This window comes from Prunus mume, linkage group LG5 (assembly GCF_029339155.1).
Source record: "Prunus mume cultivar Tortuosa linkage group LG5, ASM2933915v1, whole genome shotgun sequence".
Classification (NCBI taxonomy): domain Eukaryota; kingdom Viridiplantae; phylum Streptophyta; class Magnoliopsida; order Rosales; family Rosaceae; genus Prunus; species Prunus mume.
In genome coordinates this window covers 4,762,819-4,777,931 of record NC_142702.1, presented here as the reverse complement: position 1 = coordinate 4,777,931, position 15,113 = coordinate 4,762,819, and the positions used below count along the sequence as shown (strand labels likewise).

The following is a 15,113-nucleotide window of genomic DNA, read 5'->3' as shown; positions in this document are numbered from 1 at the left end:
CATTGAACGTTTGGAAGCATCAAGTAAGAGTTCAAATGACCCTATTTTTCTTGTATAGGAGTTGAATGTATTTTGGGTCAAGAGTTCATGCAATTGCACATTTTTTTGTTGTGAAACAGTTATCCCTGTGTGCAATATTATTGTTGTCACTATGTGCAATTACATGTTAAGATTATTAATTTGTGTGAATTGAGGGGCAAGTATGTTAGCACTTAGAGTATAATGTAATTTTAGTTTGAATTTATGTTTCTCAAGCATGGAGTAGTCTGCTAAGACGGGCAGGGGTGTAGAGACATCAAAGAGTGGTTGTAGTGATTCGGGGTATCTCGGTGGTTATGAAAGGTCGAGTCACAGGGCATCAACAACAGAGAGTGGCATATGTCAACCGAAAATCTGGTTAGTCAAAGTAGTGAGTTATGGAGAAATAGTTTAAAACAATAGAATTAGCGGAAGAATATTATATGAGTTATGCAAAGGCGATTGGATTTAGCATGAGAAATGATATATTGGTTCGTAACACGAAAGGGAAAGTAAGTAGGAGACAGTGGTGTTGTTCGAAAAAAAGCTTGAGAAATGAAAAGTTTAATGAGGTACCCAATAGGATTCAGCTAGCGAAGCTAATTACAAGAGAGAATTGTCCGGCCTTTTTCTGGGTAGGTTATGAGAAGAAATGTGACACTTACGTCGTGACGAATTTTGAACCGCATCACAATCATGAACTAGTTACTCCACTTCAATCGCCATAAGATATTACTTAATCACATATATTAAATTAAAGAAGTTGGCCAAAAAACAAAAGTAAAGAAACTAATTTTGTATTTTTAAAATTCAAAAAAATAAAAAAAAAACCTCTCCCGACAACATTTCGTCGGCAGAGGTAGTATTTGTCGGGAGAAGTCTAATCCAACAAACATTTGCCGACTAGACCTGTGCCAACAAAAATTCATCGGGAGATGTGTTTTCTTAGTTTGCTACAGGGTATAGCCGGCGGCTATACTTTAAAATATTCTTTTTTGGGGTATAGCCATCCGGCTATATAGTTAAGATATTATATTTGTTAGCGCTAAAACTAACCGGATAGAGATAAGGCTAACTTACAGGTGATGTGGATGGTTTGGACCCGAGGAGTCTTCGGTCCGTGATGCCCTTTCTCAAGGTGCGGTCCTAGATTCGGCCTGAGGAAAGAAACGACAAGTGAGGTCTATAGCACCGGTGTGGTACCGGCCGAAGACCCTCTGATGCCAAAGTTAGTGACTAAAAGCAACTTCATTGACTGGGTGATCACTTAATACTTACCTTTTGGCTGGGCCAAGGGGCTTTATTTATAGAGGGTGTTGGGTGATCACTTAGTACTTAGTTTCGATTTGGGACTTGTGGGAGAGTCTTCGAAGGTCGACACGTGCCCTGACAGGCCTTGGAAGGAGTTCCGAGGTTATTTGGCGAGAATCGGCCGGTGTCTTGGTGGTCGTTCGGCATCAGTGCCGAAGATCTGTCCAATGGAGTCGATCGGGAGAACTTGCCGATTTGACGAACATGTATGAATCGGTGCTGTATGTCGATTACCTATTCGGCATGGCTCACAGAGTTGGTCTCAACCTCGTTCATTTTCCACGTGTCATGATGTGAGTGGGGGGTCAGATATGATACAAACAGGAGTCCCCCAAGTTTCCGATTGAGAAGGGACTTCTTGGTTGGGGACTTGCTTGTGTCTTCGATTTTCGGCATTCTAACCCGGGTACGAGCATCTTCCGTGGTATGCCAATGGTAGTCATGTAGTCCCCAAAGTCCCCAAGAAAGAGAGAGCTTGGAAGATTGGAAGCGAACGGCAGCAAGGACCGAAGGTGTGAAAAGTTTGAAGAAAACTTAACCAATGTGCGCCTGCCATTCGACACTGGAGGTGCGTGAAAACTCGACCAATGTGTGCTTGCCATTCAACAGAAGAGGTGAGTGAAAACTCGACCAATGTACGTCTACCGTTCGGCATAGGAGGTGAGTGAAAACTCAACCCACGTGTGCCTACCATATGTTGGTGCAGTTTGCGCTTGGAAAAGTTTGGGAATTGAAGTGTTCAAGTTGGATGCTGTGACTCTTAGGCTTCCCTATGCATGTGTGACACGTGTCGAGAGGGCTACGAGGAGTCACGTCATTTCGTTTCCCGATGCTAGGTTCATCCTATAAATGGACCGAAGCGGACGGTAAAAGGGGTACTTGAAATTTTTGAAAGCAACCAGAGCTTGTGAAAGGCGATTTTCCGATGAGTGCATTGCGGCGACGTAGGCGATTTCCAACGAAGGATTTGCGGCAGAGGCGATTTCCGGCATCTAACAACCACCGTGTAAACAAGGTATGTTGCTGTGTTCTCTTCAAAACTAAATCAAATTTCTCAAGTGTTGCATGAACATGTATGAATGTAGGTGAACATGGATGAACATGAATTTTTAGGCGTTAGGATAGTTGTTTGATTCTGGCATGGCATTTAGTTTCCTTTCGTTGCTGTTTGTAGATGTCAGATACCGAATCAGACTATAGTGATAGCCCAAGGGCATTTGAGGGAGAATCGGCTTCGGAGAGCTCGATTGCAAAACTTGAGAGTGCCAATTTTGAGGGCACTAAGGAAGTGGGGGGGTATAGAGGTGTCCACCGATTCTGAGAGCACTTCAAGCCTAGTGGTGGTTGAAGTGGATGGCTTTCAGCCATCGACATCCAGTCGCCAAGTCGAGGTGACCGAGGCTGATGTGTCAGTGCCGATCCTGGGAAAGGGTATTGTCGTTGTTGCAAGCAGAGAGTGCCAATGGCAGCCGAAGGGCCCCGTATTCATGTAGATTTCCTTGAGCCAAACACCTTGACTAAAGCTGAGTTGGCAAAAATTAGGGTTGAGTATCACATACCGGATTCATGTAGTGATGCGACTCGGGGCCATTAGAGTCCTTAAGCGATCCGGATGAAGAGGTGGTCTTCTCCACCAATGTCTTCAAGCACGGCCTTCACTTTCGTGGAGGCATTCGGCCGAATTTGAGGAGAATCGGCGAGAGCTCGATTGCAAAACTTGAGAGTGCCGATTTTGAGAGCACCGAGGAAGGGGGTTATAGAGCTGTCCACCGATTCTGAGAGCACTTCAAGCCTAGTGGTGGTTGAAGTGGATGGCTCTCAGCCGTCGACATCCGATCGCCAAGTCGAGGTGACCGAGGTGATGTGTCGCCGATCCCGGGAAGGGTATTGTCATTGTTACCGGCAAGCGAGAGTGCCAATGGCCAGGCCGAAGGGCCCGTATTCAGTGTAGATTTCCTTGAGCCAAACACCTTGATTGAGGCTGAGTTGGCAAAAATTAGGGTTGAGTATCACATACCGGATTCAGTAGTGATGCAACTCCAGGGGCCATTAGAGTCCTTAAGCGATCCAGATGAGGAGGTGGTCTTCTCCACCAATGTCTTCAAGCACGGCCTTCAGCTTTCATGGAGGCATTCGGTGCAGAAGATTTTGGCACAGATCGGCTACGCTCCTAGGCGGTTTAGTCCGAACTTCTAGATTACACTACTCGGGACAATCACGGAGTTCGACATAACTGGTGAGGGAGAACCGAGCTATGAGTAGTTCGCCCATCTACCGTTCGGCAAAGGATGCAATCGTCCAGTCTTGTGCTTTGCGGAGGTGGAGGCAGCCAAGAATGAGGCCGGGGCCGACTACTAATCTTCGAGGAGTTCACCGTGCTGCTTTGGACAAGGAAGTCATGGATCAGTGTGACGACCTTATCTACCGGTTCAAGCGTTACAATGCAGACAAGAAGCTGAACCTGAACTTCCTCTGGGATCCTCCTCCGTCGCCTGAAGGTGTCACAGAAGAGATGGTAGAGGCATATAAGGGTGAAGATGTTAATGATGATTCCTCAGATGACACCGACTCGAGCAGCGAGGAGGATGATGTCGTTCCTACACCGCTCGCTACCGATGCCTCTACTGCCGATGCTTCCATTGCCGATCCTCCAGTTCAGTAGTTTAGATATATTTTTCTTTATATTTTTGTATTTTTGTACGATGCCGAAAGACGTGATTTTGTTAAGACATATTAGCATATTTGTGGCTTTTTATCCAAGTTAATTTTTAATCAGTCTTGTTATTTTTCTGTATTCTAAATATGTATGTATGTATGCCGTAGGTAGTATATGTTTGATATTGTGGTGTTGTTTAAGGCGTAACCGAATGCATAGAATAGGAAAACAAACAATAATGCTGAAGAAAAGAAAAAATTTTACGAAAGTGGGTGGCCAAGGTTCATCACTTGTAGTAATATTTTAAATGTTCGACATTCCAAGGGTGACCAAGGGTCCGACCATCAGATCCATGCAATCGGTAGGTACTGGGTGAACAGACATCGATGACTTCAGTAGAGACCTTCCCATGAAGGGCCAAGGTGCCTTCGGCAGGTTTTTCGTTGCGAGAGAGACTTTGCATAAAACCCAGTCCCTATCCCGAACAATCGGCGCTTGACGCGTGAGGCGAAATATCCAAGGTTTGTTGCTTATATGTGGCATTCCGAAGCTGAGCTTGTGATCGGTGCTCTTCGATGGATCTAGGTTCAAAGCAAACTGGGCTTGATTTTGGTATGGATTGTAGGATGCCATTCAGCGTGTTGGTGTGTTAATTTCAACCAGTACGACAGGTTCGGTTCCGAATGCGAGAGAAAATGAGGTTTCGCCTGTTGATCTTCGGTATGATGTGTTGATGGCCCACAATGCCTCTAGTCGTATTTCTAGCCATTCGCCTTTAGCAGGTCCGAGTTTCTTCTTGAGTGTCTTCTTGATGATCTTGTTGATGGCCTCTACCTGTCCATTAGATTGTGGATGCGCCGGAGATGCAAAAAAGATGTTGATATTGAATCGGGAGCATAGATGCGGAGAGCAATGAATCGCTACCGTTATGCTGTGATGATTGTGTTCGATTTTAGCGGCGGTGATCGTAGCAAGGGCTTCGACTTCGACCCACTTTGTGAAGTAGTCCACCGCGACGATTGCAAATTTGAGTTGTCTCTTACCTTGCGGCATAGGGCCAATGAGATCCAGTCCCTATCGCGTGCGAACGGCCAGGGACTGACCATTGGGGTGAGAGGTTAGCGAGCAACCGGAATCAAGCCAAAACGTTGGCACTGGTCGCACTGCTGCACAAGCTTGATGGCATCGGAGTAGAGAGTTGGCCAATAATCGCTCTGTCGAATGGTTTTGAAGGCTAAGGATCGGGCTCCCGAATGGTCGCCGCAAGCACCTTCACGAATCTCTCACAAAACATAGTCCCCTATTGTGGGGTGACACAGCGACACAACGCTCGGAAATGACCGCATTGATAGAGTGTTTTTTGCATAAGAAGATACCTCGCCGAATGACAGTGGACGGCGTTGGCCTCGACTTTGTTAGTTGGAAACGTGTCGTCAGTTAGGTAGGTGTGGATTGGATTCGTCCAACTTGGGTCTGCCGAACGGCATGTACCTCAGCTTCGGTAGTGCTCCGCCGAGCGAGGATTACAATTGGTATGTGGCACCCTACCCAGTCGTCAATCGTGGATGCAAGTCTTGAGAGAGCGTCGGCATGACTATTCTCGGATCTGGGACCTGCCGAATTTGATATATGTTAAACTGGTTGAGCAATCGACTGGCCTATGCTAAGTGTGTCGCCATGGATTCGTCCTTTGCTTCAAATTTGGTGATTACTTAGTTAACGACCTAGTTGAGAATCGCTACAGATCGTGAGTTGTTTAGCTCCCATGTCTTTTGCAAGCTGAAGACCTGCCAAGAGGGCTTCGTATTCGACTTTGTTATTGGAGACACGGAATTGGAATCGAATGACGTATTCAATTGTAGTTTAATCTGGTGCCTTTAGGACTAGGTCTGCTCCGCTGCCTTGTCGGTTGGATGAACCGTCTACATATAGTGTCCAATGAGGGATCATTGGATTGAATGCCTCTTTGGTAGGATGATCGTCTAGGCCTACTGAGGGTGGTTTAGGGATAGGATTGGCCAGTTGTTCGCCTTCGATGGAAGCGTCGGTTCTGAGATAAAATCGACTACGACTTGTTCTTTTTCAACAGGTCAAGGGTGGTAGTGAATGTCAAATTCACCAAGCTCGATAGCCCATTTGATCAGTCGTCCCGATGTCTCTGGCTTCTGTAGGACTTGGCGTAGAGGCTGATTGGTGAGTATGTCGATGGTGTGAGCCTGGAAATAGAGCCGAAGCTTACGAGTGGAGAGGTCTAATCTGACAAACATTTGTCGGCAGAGACCTGTGCCTACGAAAATTCTTCAGGAGATGTTTTTTCTTAGTTTGTTACATGGTATAGCCGGGCAGCTATGTGTTAAAATATTCTTTTTCGGGTATAGCCGATTGGCTATACTATTAAGATTTTATATTCTTAGAGTATAGCTGACCGGCTGTACGTAAAAATATTCTAAATATAATATTTTGGCGTATAGCAAACGTGGCTATACTATTTAGAGGTATAGAATAGTAAATAGAATATTTTAAAGGTATAGCCGTTGAATATATTATGTTTTAATTACTTTTACTTATTTAGTGAAGAATTAGTATTTAAATATTTGAATTAATTTCATAAAAATTACTTAATAAAAATTAATTAATTATATTTAATGATCTTAAAGAATTTTGTGGATTTTAAAATTCTAGAAAATTATTTTAGTATTCTAAAAATGGAATTTTAGTCTCCAAACCAAAAATCCAAGTCTCGAAATAAAAACCATAGCTTTCGAACTTGTTCCAAAACCGTTTGCAAGCCTCGAACCCTAACTGTAAACCTATTGCAGGGCACTTAGGACTCGATTAGGGTTGGATAATCACATAACTCGACCCATGACTTTACGAGTTAGGTTTCGCTCTCAATCTTGGGCTCTGGGAAGATTTAATTAAGACACCTAGACAAAAATGAGTAATTTATTTTTTCATTTTTGCACAGTATAATTAAATCAATAACATATTTAAATATTCACTACATAAATAATAATTAATACGTAATTACTAATTGATGATTCAATAAGGCTAAGTTATCACATCTATTAAATTAAATTAAAGAAGTTAGCAAAAAAACAAAAGTTATAATAAAATTGACGTAGACAACTACATAGAGGGAATTTGGTCGATTTGTTAATTCAAGAGTCGTAACTATTTACCTTGAAGGGTCATTAAGCCTACAAATATAACTAAATAAGTCCAAATCGGAATCTTGTAAGTCACTGGGTTTTAATTTGAATTATCTTAGACTCCATCTTTTATATCGGCTTTGCCTTTCCAATTGTCGGGTCAACACATGGCTCTTTATAATGATGTCGTGGATGCCTGTATGATGTGTTTTTATTCGACTTCGATCACCATGGGGCAACTTCGTGACCTTCCACTTTTCCACTCCAATTTTAAACTGGGTAGAAATGGGAATTCAAATATTATGTATAGGAATAAACACTATTTAAGTACATTACAACATATAAACAATTTTATTTATTTATCATTTTAATTCTATATGGATGTAATCCAAATAAATGCATACATAACAAATGTAAACGGTAATAAGAAACCAACTTATTGTTGATCTTAGAACTCCTAATCGCTCATCATACCTCAGCTTGAATGCAACTTTGTTCATCCGATAATGGTGTTGATGGATTGTTCATGTCAAATGCACATTTCTTGTTTAATTTGCTACATTCTTTACTAGTCTCATCCCTTTTAGTTGCATTTATATCTCTATGTCCCACAATTAGATATTGTCTTGCGTCTTTCATGAAGAAACTCACTTCACTCATTACCTTATCAGTGAGTTCCAACATTGAGCGCTTGACCTCGGCTTGTATTATTGGCAACAAAGCGATAGCAACTTCTTTTCTTTCTCCACATAAAGCAATATAATAGTTAAGGAACTTCTATGTACATGTGTGAACAAAGAGCAATTGGCTCGAGATTACTTGAAACCAAAGCCACAAATAGCATATGAAAACTTTCGAAACCAGCTTCGTGGAGCCTGTTTAAGTTCGTATAAGGACTTGTAAAGTCAACATACAACCTCATCCCACTGTCAACGAGAACCAGGCGGGGGTATCATGTAAACCTCCTCTTGGAGGTCGTCATCGAGAAAGGAATTTTGGACATCCATGTGATGCAGATGCTAGTGTCGAACAACCACAATGGACAATAAGCAATTGATGGTGATTAATTTCGCAACAGGAGCAAATGTGTCTTGGAAATCAATGCCCTCGCATTGATTGAACCCTTTGGCAATAAGTCGAGCCTTATAACATTCAACGATGCCATCAGAGTTGTATTTAATCCAAAAGAAATACAATTTGCAGCCAATTGGGCAATAGCAGGAGGTAGAAAAACCAAAGACCAGTTGTTGTTGGCCTTAAGAGCTTGCAGCTCGGAGTGCATCGCAGCAACTCATTTGGGGTCATGACAGGCCTGTGCATAGGAAGATGGCGCGACCAAACGAGAGATATTACACTCAAAATTTTAATAAGTAAGATATAAGCCAGAGTAAGAGATATACCAATGAAGTGGATACCGGGTTCTAGACATGGAGGAATAGATGACTCTGGGCGTGAGCAAGGCGGTGTAAAAAGCTTGATATTCCGAAGATGGGAAGAAGTACATTTGACAGGCTCAGATCGGCGAAGTAATAGTGGTGGGTCAGTGGGAGTTGGGTTGACCAGTGGAGGGTCAATGGGATCGGAGGTGGGAAGAGATGTGAGGTTTGAGAACCAAAGACGTCATTGAGATGAAAGAGAGGCGTAGTTGAGGTCGAAGAGGAATTAGGCTTGGAAGTGCATTTGAAGAGGGAAGGTGTGGGTCAATGTGGGTCGTGTCTACTGGAGGTGAGACTATCAAAGTTAGGCCCGGAGACATGTAGGCTGGTGTCAAAGGGGTTTGGAGCCGCATGAGGAATATGGAGAATGGATGTGTCAGTTTGATTTTCAGGAGGAAGATCAAAAAAGGGAAATGTTTGTTCATGAAATATGACATCCTGAGAGATAAAAAATTTATTTGTATCAATGTCATAGACTCGATAACCCTTCTAACTAAGAGGATACCCAAGAAAAAGACAATGGCTAGCTCGGGTGTCAAATTTGTAAGTGGGTGTAAGATTTAGTGACATAACAAAGGCACCTGAAAACCTGTAGGTGTGATTAAGAAGGAGAAGTCTCGGGTAAAAGCTTATAAGGTGTTTGATGAGAGAGTAAGGGAGTTGGGAGGCGATTGATAAGGTAACATGCAGTTTGAAGGCTTTCCCCCCAAAATTATAAGGGTAAATTGGCTTGAAAATGAAGTGCTTTATAATATTCAAAATACCTCGATGTTTTCATTCAACTACCCCATTTTGTTGAGGGGTGTGTATGTAAGAATGTTGAAAATTAGTGCCATGAGCGATGAAGAATGAATGCATGGATAGAAATTCACCACCATTGTCAGAACGAAGGGTCTTAATGTTATGATGAATTTGAGTTTTAACCGAAGAAAAGAATGATTGCAAGATGGTTTGTGTATCAAATTTAAAATGCATGAGATGAACCCATGTAAGATGGGTAAAATCATCAACAACAATAAACAAATAACGTGCCCCAGAATGTGTACGAGTGTTGTGAGTTCCCTAACTGTCACAGTGAATAAGATCAAAAAGTGCAACTGTTTTAATTGAACTAGAAGTGAAAGGTAATCTAGTTTGTTTTGCCACAGAGCAAACATAAAAAATATGCTGAGAATTAAACATTATTTCGGGAATAGTCTTTGATAGAGAGTGAAGAGGGGTAGGTGACAGATGTCCTAGACATTGATGCCAAAGATCTGAGATACGTCGAACATTACTAGTGAGGTGAGGATTTTAGGTAGGCGTGAGGTAGTAAAGCCCATCAAAATGCTTGCCCAGGCCAATCACCTTCTTTGTATCCACGTCATGCACAACACAAAAATCCGAATAAAAAATTATTAGACATCGTAGAGCCCAAGTTAATTTACTCACAGACAACAAGTTGACACGAAATTTTAAGACTTGTAGAACTTCATCAAGAGACAAGTCTTGTGATAATTTAATAGACCCAATGGTATGTATTTTTGCCTATTCTCCATTGGGCAAACCAACAAATTCATGATGCGTCGCATTTTGATTATGTGTAGGAGACGAATGAGAAATGTGATTCATTGCCCCGCTATCCACAATCCAATATAAAGTGGAATGTGGATGTGCAATGTTACAAGTGGGTCTAATGATACCTATTGCATGTGCCAATGGCTGACCATTACCCTTCTTATTACGAAACATAACAATAAGTTCATTGTACTCCTCAATGGTGAAGGTTGGACCATTAGGGCACTTCCAGCAGTGAGAATGTTACCATGGCAAGGGGGGGCTAGGGCTGACACTATTCACGGGAATAGTGTTTGCCCTTGCAAAAAGTAAGTTGCACTTCCAGAAGTTGCCATGGCAAGGGGGTACTATTTAATTTTTTGTTTTTTTCACAAATTCGTGAAGAATTTTTTTCCACATTTGACTGAATTTCATCTCATTACCCGATATGGGATCATGACTAATTTGGACCTAACATTCACACAACAAGACATCTTCCATGATGCTCCATGCCCCTCCGGTTTCTTGAGAAAAAGCCATAATGATAGAGAAAAATTAAACTTGAAAATGAAAACAATTTAGAGTAAAAAGTGAAGAAAATATTGAATAGAAAGTGAATAATAGTTGGAGAAGGAGAAGATGTATGAGAATTTGTTGTTAAAACTAAAGAGTAGGTATTGGTATTTATAGAAAAAAAGTCAGTATTTTTTGGGATTTTATTAAAAAAATTTACTATTTTTTTTCATAATTTTTTGCCTTGAAAAATGCCAGGCCGTTGGATTGGATGACAAGGCGAAATCGGAAGGATGAGAGGCCGCCACGTCTCACATAGCCGTTGGCGAAAAGTCGACGCGCGATTTTGAATTTTTAATGTTGGCTCGTGCATTGCACATGCCAACGGTAAAATTTAAAACCGCTTGACATCACGCTAGCATTAGCGATGACGTCGGCCGCGCACTCGAGCTCTCGCTCGGGCTCCCTCCGCTTCAGGCCAGCCCGAACACGTGGACCCCACTGCCCGAGCCAGCCTTTCCCCCAACCCGAGCCCTAAGGGGCTGCTAGAACTGCTCTTAGTGATGGTTGCCTTGGTTGTGTCAATATGTTCGGCTGGTGGCTGATTGACTTCAATGTAGTAAGCAGTTGGTCCTGAACATTGGTTTCTAGGCTTGACATTTTTCCCATGCCATTTATGGCCCACAGGGAAACCAATGATGTAGTGGCATCGTTCTTCAGAAGTCTATCCCCATCGCAATATGTGCACTTCAAGGATTTGGGTGGTTGTGAAGATCCTGCCGCCGAGGAACAACCGGTTTGCATTGCATGTGGGGTGACCAGGTTGTCACCTTTATTTGGCGCTCATGCTAAAGAACTAGACCGTGAACTTTACGTGTTTAAGGCAAATGATTCATCATTAGAATCAATCCACGAACCATTGAGGTCGTGTCGTTCAAGCCCATTAGAAATTGCATCACTCTTTCTTTTTCTTCTCTCTTGGCAAGTTTCTTCAACCCTTCACAATCACATATAAGCGGCTCTTGGTATGAAGCCAATTCATCCCAAAGAGCTTTCAATTTTGTATAATAAATGGAGATTGATTGTGGTCCTTGTCGACACTTGACAATTTCTTGTCGAATCTGATAAATCTTAGAGTCATTGCTTTGTGAAAAATGATCTTGAAGATAAGTATAAACAACTGCCACTGTTTTATCATAGAGGACACTATTGGCTATATCAAGATAGAGTGTAAAATCCATGACAAAATAATGTCATTGCAGCACTACCACAATGGGAATTGTTGATGCTTTTTTTGGGAGGGTCAACTTAGAGAAGTGTAGGATCTTCAGCAGGGAAGAAGGTGAGGACCTTCGGAGTTGGAAGAACCTGCAGAAGACAAGGAGAAGAAGCGGTTGTCAAGCTTGACACCGGTGTGGTGCCTGCCGAAGGCTCTCCGATGCTTAAGCCAGCTATATGTGGTAATTTTGACAGAGTAACAGTAAATGTGAGAAAATAGTTACTTTTTTTACTCGGATACTGTTCCCCATTTATAGGGAAGTGAAAATGGGAGTTTTGCACAAAGTTTCGATGTGGGACTTTATGCAAAATGCTGTGGTGGTGACACATGTCCCCGGAGATTAGGTTCGACAGTTATGAGCTTCGACAAGTGGCTTCGCTTCGGAAGAGTATCTTCCTTGATATGTCGGAAGGTGATGACGTCCACGTTCTAGGAGTTGTCTGTGTGTCCCTTTGAGGTATTTCGACAAGGGAGAAGGCGTGTCTGCCTTGGTGCTAGTTGTTTTGATGTTAGATATGCTCGGTTGATTATGGTGTAAACATGAATTTTGTATCATTGGATGAGGGTGCCTTGATTGATCCATCAATCAATCCAAGCTTGCGCTTGGCGCTAAGGCTAAGATTCATAGATCGGCTCCATTGACCATAGTTGTGGCCTTCGAGCTTGATGTTAACTAGGTAAAGTTCTGGTGTGTCGGAGTTGTATAAAGCGAGCGGATCAGAGAGGGTGAGCGTCAGCTCTGTGGATTTTGATTCAGCCATGGTGCTTTGTTAATGGTGTTTGAGATATGTTTGTAGGGTGTGTCTGTAGCGGAAAATGTTTGGGCAGAGTCGCCAGGATTAGTGCTCTAATACCATGAGAAGTTTTGATATTGTATTGATATTTAACTTCATACAAATACAAGAACTTTATACACACAAGGAGATAGATATTCTAGGTAAATACATCCTGAGTATATGCTAATTACATTTAGATCCTACAATCACTCAATATTAACTCATTGACTTATTTTATTTCCTTAATTTCAATTCGAATTATTAACCTCAAATGCTTAACCCTAAAAATATGCCCGAAATCAAATTACCAAAAAAATTGCTAAACCCTAGAAATAGGGGTTTTTGACAATAATGAAAAAGAAGAGGGAGAGGTTGCAGAAATGGAGTTGAAGAAACGATTTTTTTGGTTGTTGCAAAAGAGACGAGCTGAAGAAGACTTTGAAGAAGAGGTCGCGCGCGTGAATTTTTGGGCTGATTTTAACCGGTTAACCACCACCACAACAGATTTCACTTGTTCTAAAAAGACGATTGCACAGTGCAATCACTGTACCACATGAGTTTTCAACAATTTGATTCCTAACAAACGCAACCAAAAATAGAAAAGTCATCTACACCACATACTTAGACCCTATAATAAATATAAATAAATAAATAAACTAAAAATAAAATAAAAAACAAGAATTTGATCATGATGCCATGATCGTATAAATTGTGTTGAGTTGAGGGGAACCAAAAAGAAAAGCAGAAAAAGTTAGTCCATTCCATTCTCACATGGAGCAAAGCAAAACGAGAAGAAAAGAATCTATATGTTTCATAAAGGTTTTTTTTTAAGTTTTACTAAATAAATTTGCCCATGTCTTTGCTCAGAAAAAAATAAATTGCACATGTTTAAAAGTTCAACTTTAATAGAAGCTTCCAAGATGCATTGCGTGCAGCTCGCCACAAAAAGAAACACCCGGCTCGTTGGAAATGAACTCAACTGAAGAGTCACCCTAAACCCTATATACACACATCATCATAGAGTTCTTCCATCAAAGGATCCTATAATTTCGTTATAGACAAAGAGAAATATCGTTTATAACCCAACCCATAAGTCATATAGACACGTCCTATTGGCAAAAAATTTCTCACATCACATTACGCGTTTTGTCTTTTATTTTTTTATTTTTTATTTTTAAATTTAACAATTGTCGGCCATGAGAATATTTAACTCACGATCTTCTCAATAAAATGTCGTTGGTCCATGACTAGTACACCATGATACATCACTAATTATAAATTGGACGCTATAATAAATATATACAGCAACCTGTATTGACGGCCCTTTATGGTTTGTTATATGCTCTATTTTTTTTTCCTAATGAAACCTGCAAATGCCATACACTATTTAATAATATGAACAAGTCCAATAATTGAGAAACTTCTATTTTCAAACTCAAGACTTCAATGGAATGAGCTGTGGTTTGTCCAAAATAGAATTTACTTATGTTATTTGTGTTCATATTATGCATCTTATGCGTCAATGGGGGGTATAGCTAAGTTGGTTGAGCTATTTCACCTCCATTCATGTGGGCAGAAGTTCGAAGCCTCTAAACATCCAGTGAATATTTGTGTGTAAACCTCCCTCTCCAATCGTTTGTACTCAAAAACATATTATGCAGCTTATGCTAAAAAACAAGGCAATGACTTCTATCCTTGGCTCGTGCGAAGATATATAGGTTAGCTGTGGGTTTTTTTTTTTTAATTGAAGATTGCAGGTTGTGTTATCAAATTTGAGTAATATTTCTATTGTTTTTGTTTTTAGAGACATGCCAATTTGGTGGCTCATAGACTAGCTCGTTTTGTTTTATCTTTAAATGACTCCTTTTTATGGTATAGAGATCCTCCTGATATCATTCAAGATGTTTTAACTGAAGATCTCTTGTAACGTTTCTTTGCTTTAACTATTATATCCTTTTTTTTCAACAAACAAAAACAATGTCATTTTAAGGTTTAGAATTACAGAATTTGGTTTTAGAGATTATATTAAAAGATAACTAAAACTTAAAAGCAATGAGAAATAACTTACTTTTGTGGTTATAACATAAGGACATCATACAAAACATACCTAAAGAGGATACAAGCTTGGACAATAATATTCACAAGTGATGCATGTGAAGGCTATATCTGTAAACAGTTTAAACTTTACATTAGTATGGAAAACGTTGAGTGCTCCTTAAAAGTACACCTTCCAGAGTATGGGCAACCAAAGCAATTTGTCAAAACTCAACAGTGACTTTACGGTCCCCGGAACTTTGGTGCTTACACTGTACCAATGCTTTACACGCTGAACTTATTTGAAGGATTAGAGCGGTTCCAGCGGCAAGACCAAGCCTCGGGCTGGGGGGAGAAAATGACAAAATTTAGTTCCAGCGAGGAGCAGTGGTGGATCCAGGA

At 41.1% G+C, this 15,113-nt stretch overlaps 1 pseudogene; it reads right to left on the bottom strand.

Annotated features, from left to right (window-relative positions):
* Nucleotides 1-9,894: 9,894 nt before the first annotated feature.
* On the bottom strand, nt 9,895-12,662 carry LOC148916702 (uncharacterized; annotated as a pseudogene).
* Between the last annotated feature and the right edge of the window lie 2,451 nt (nt 12,663-15,113).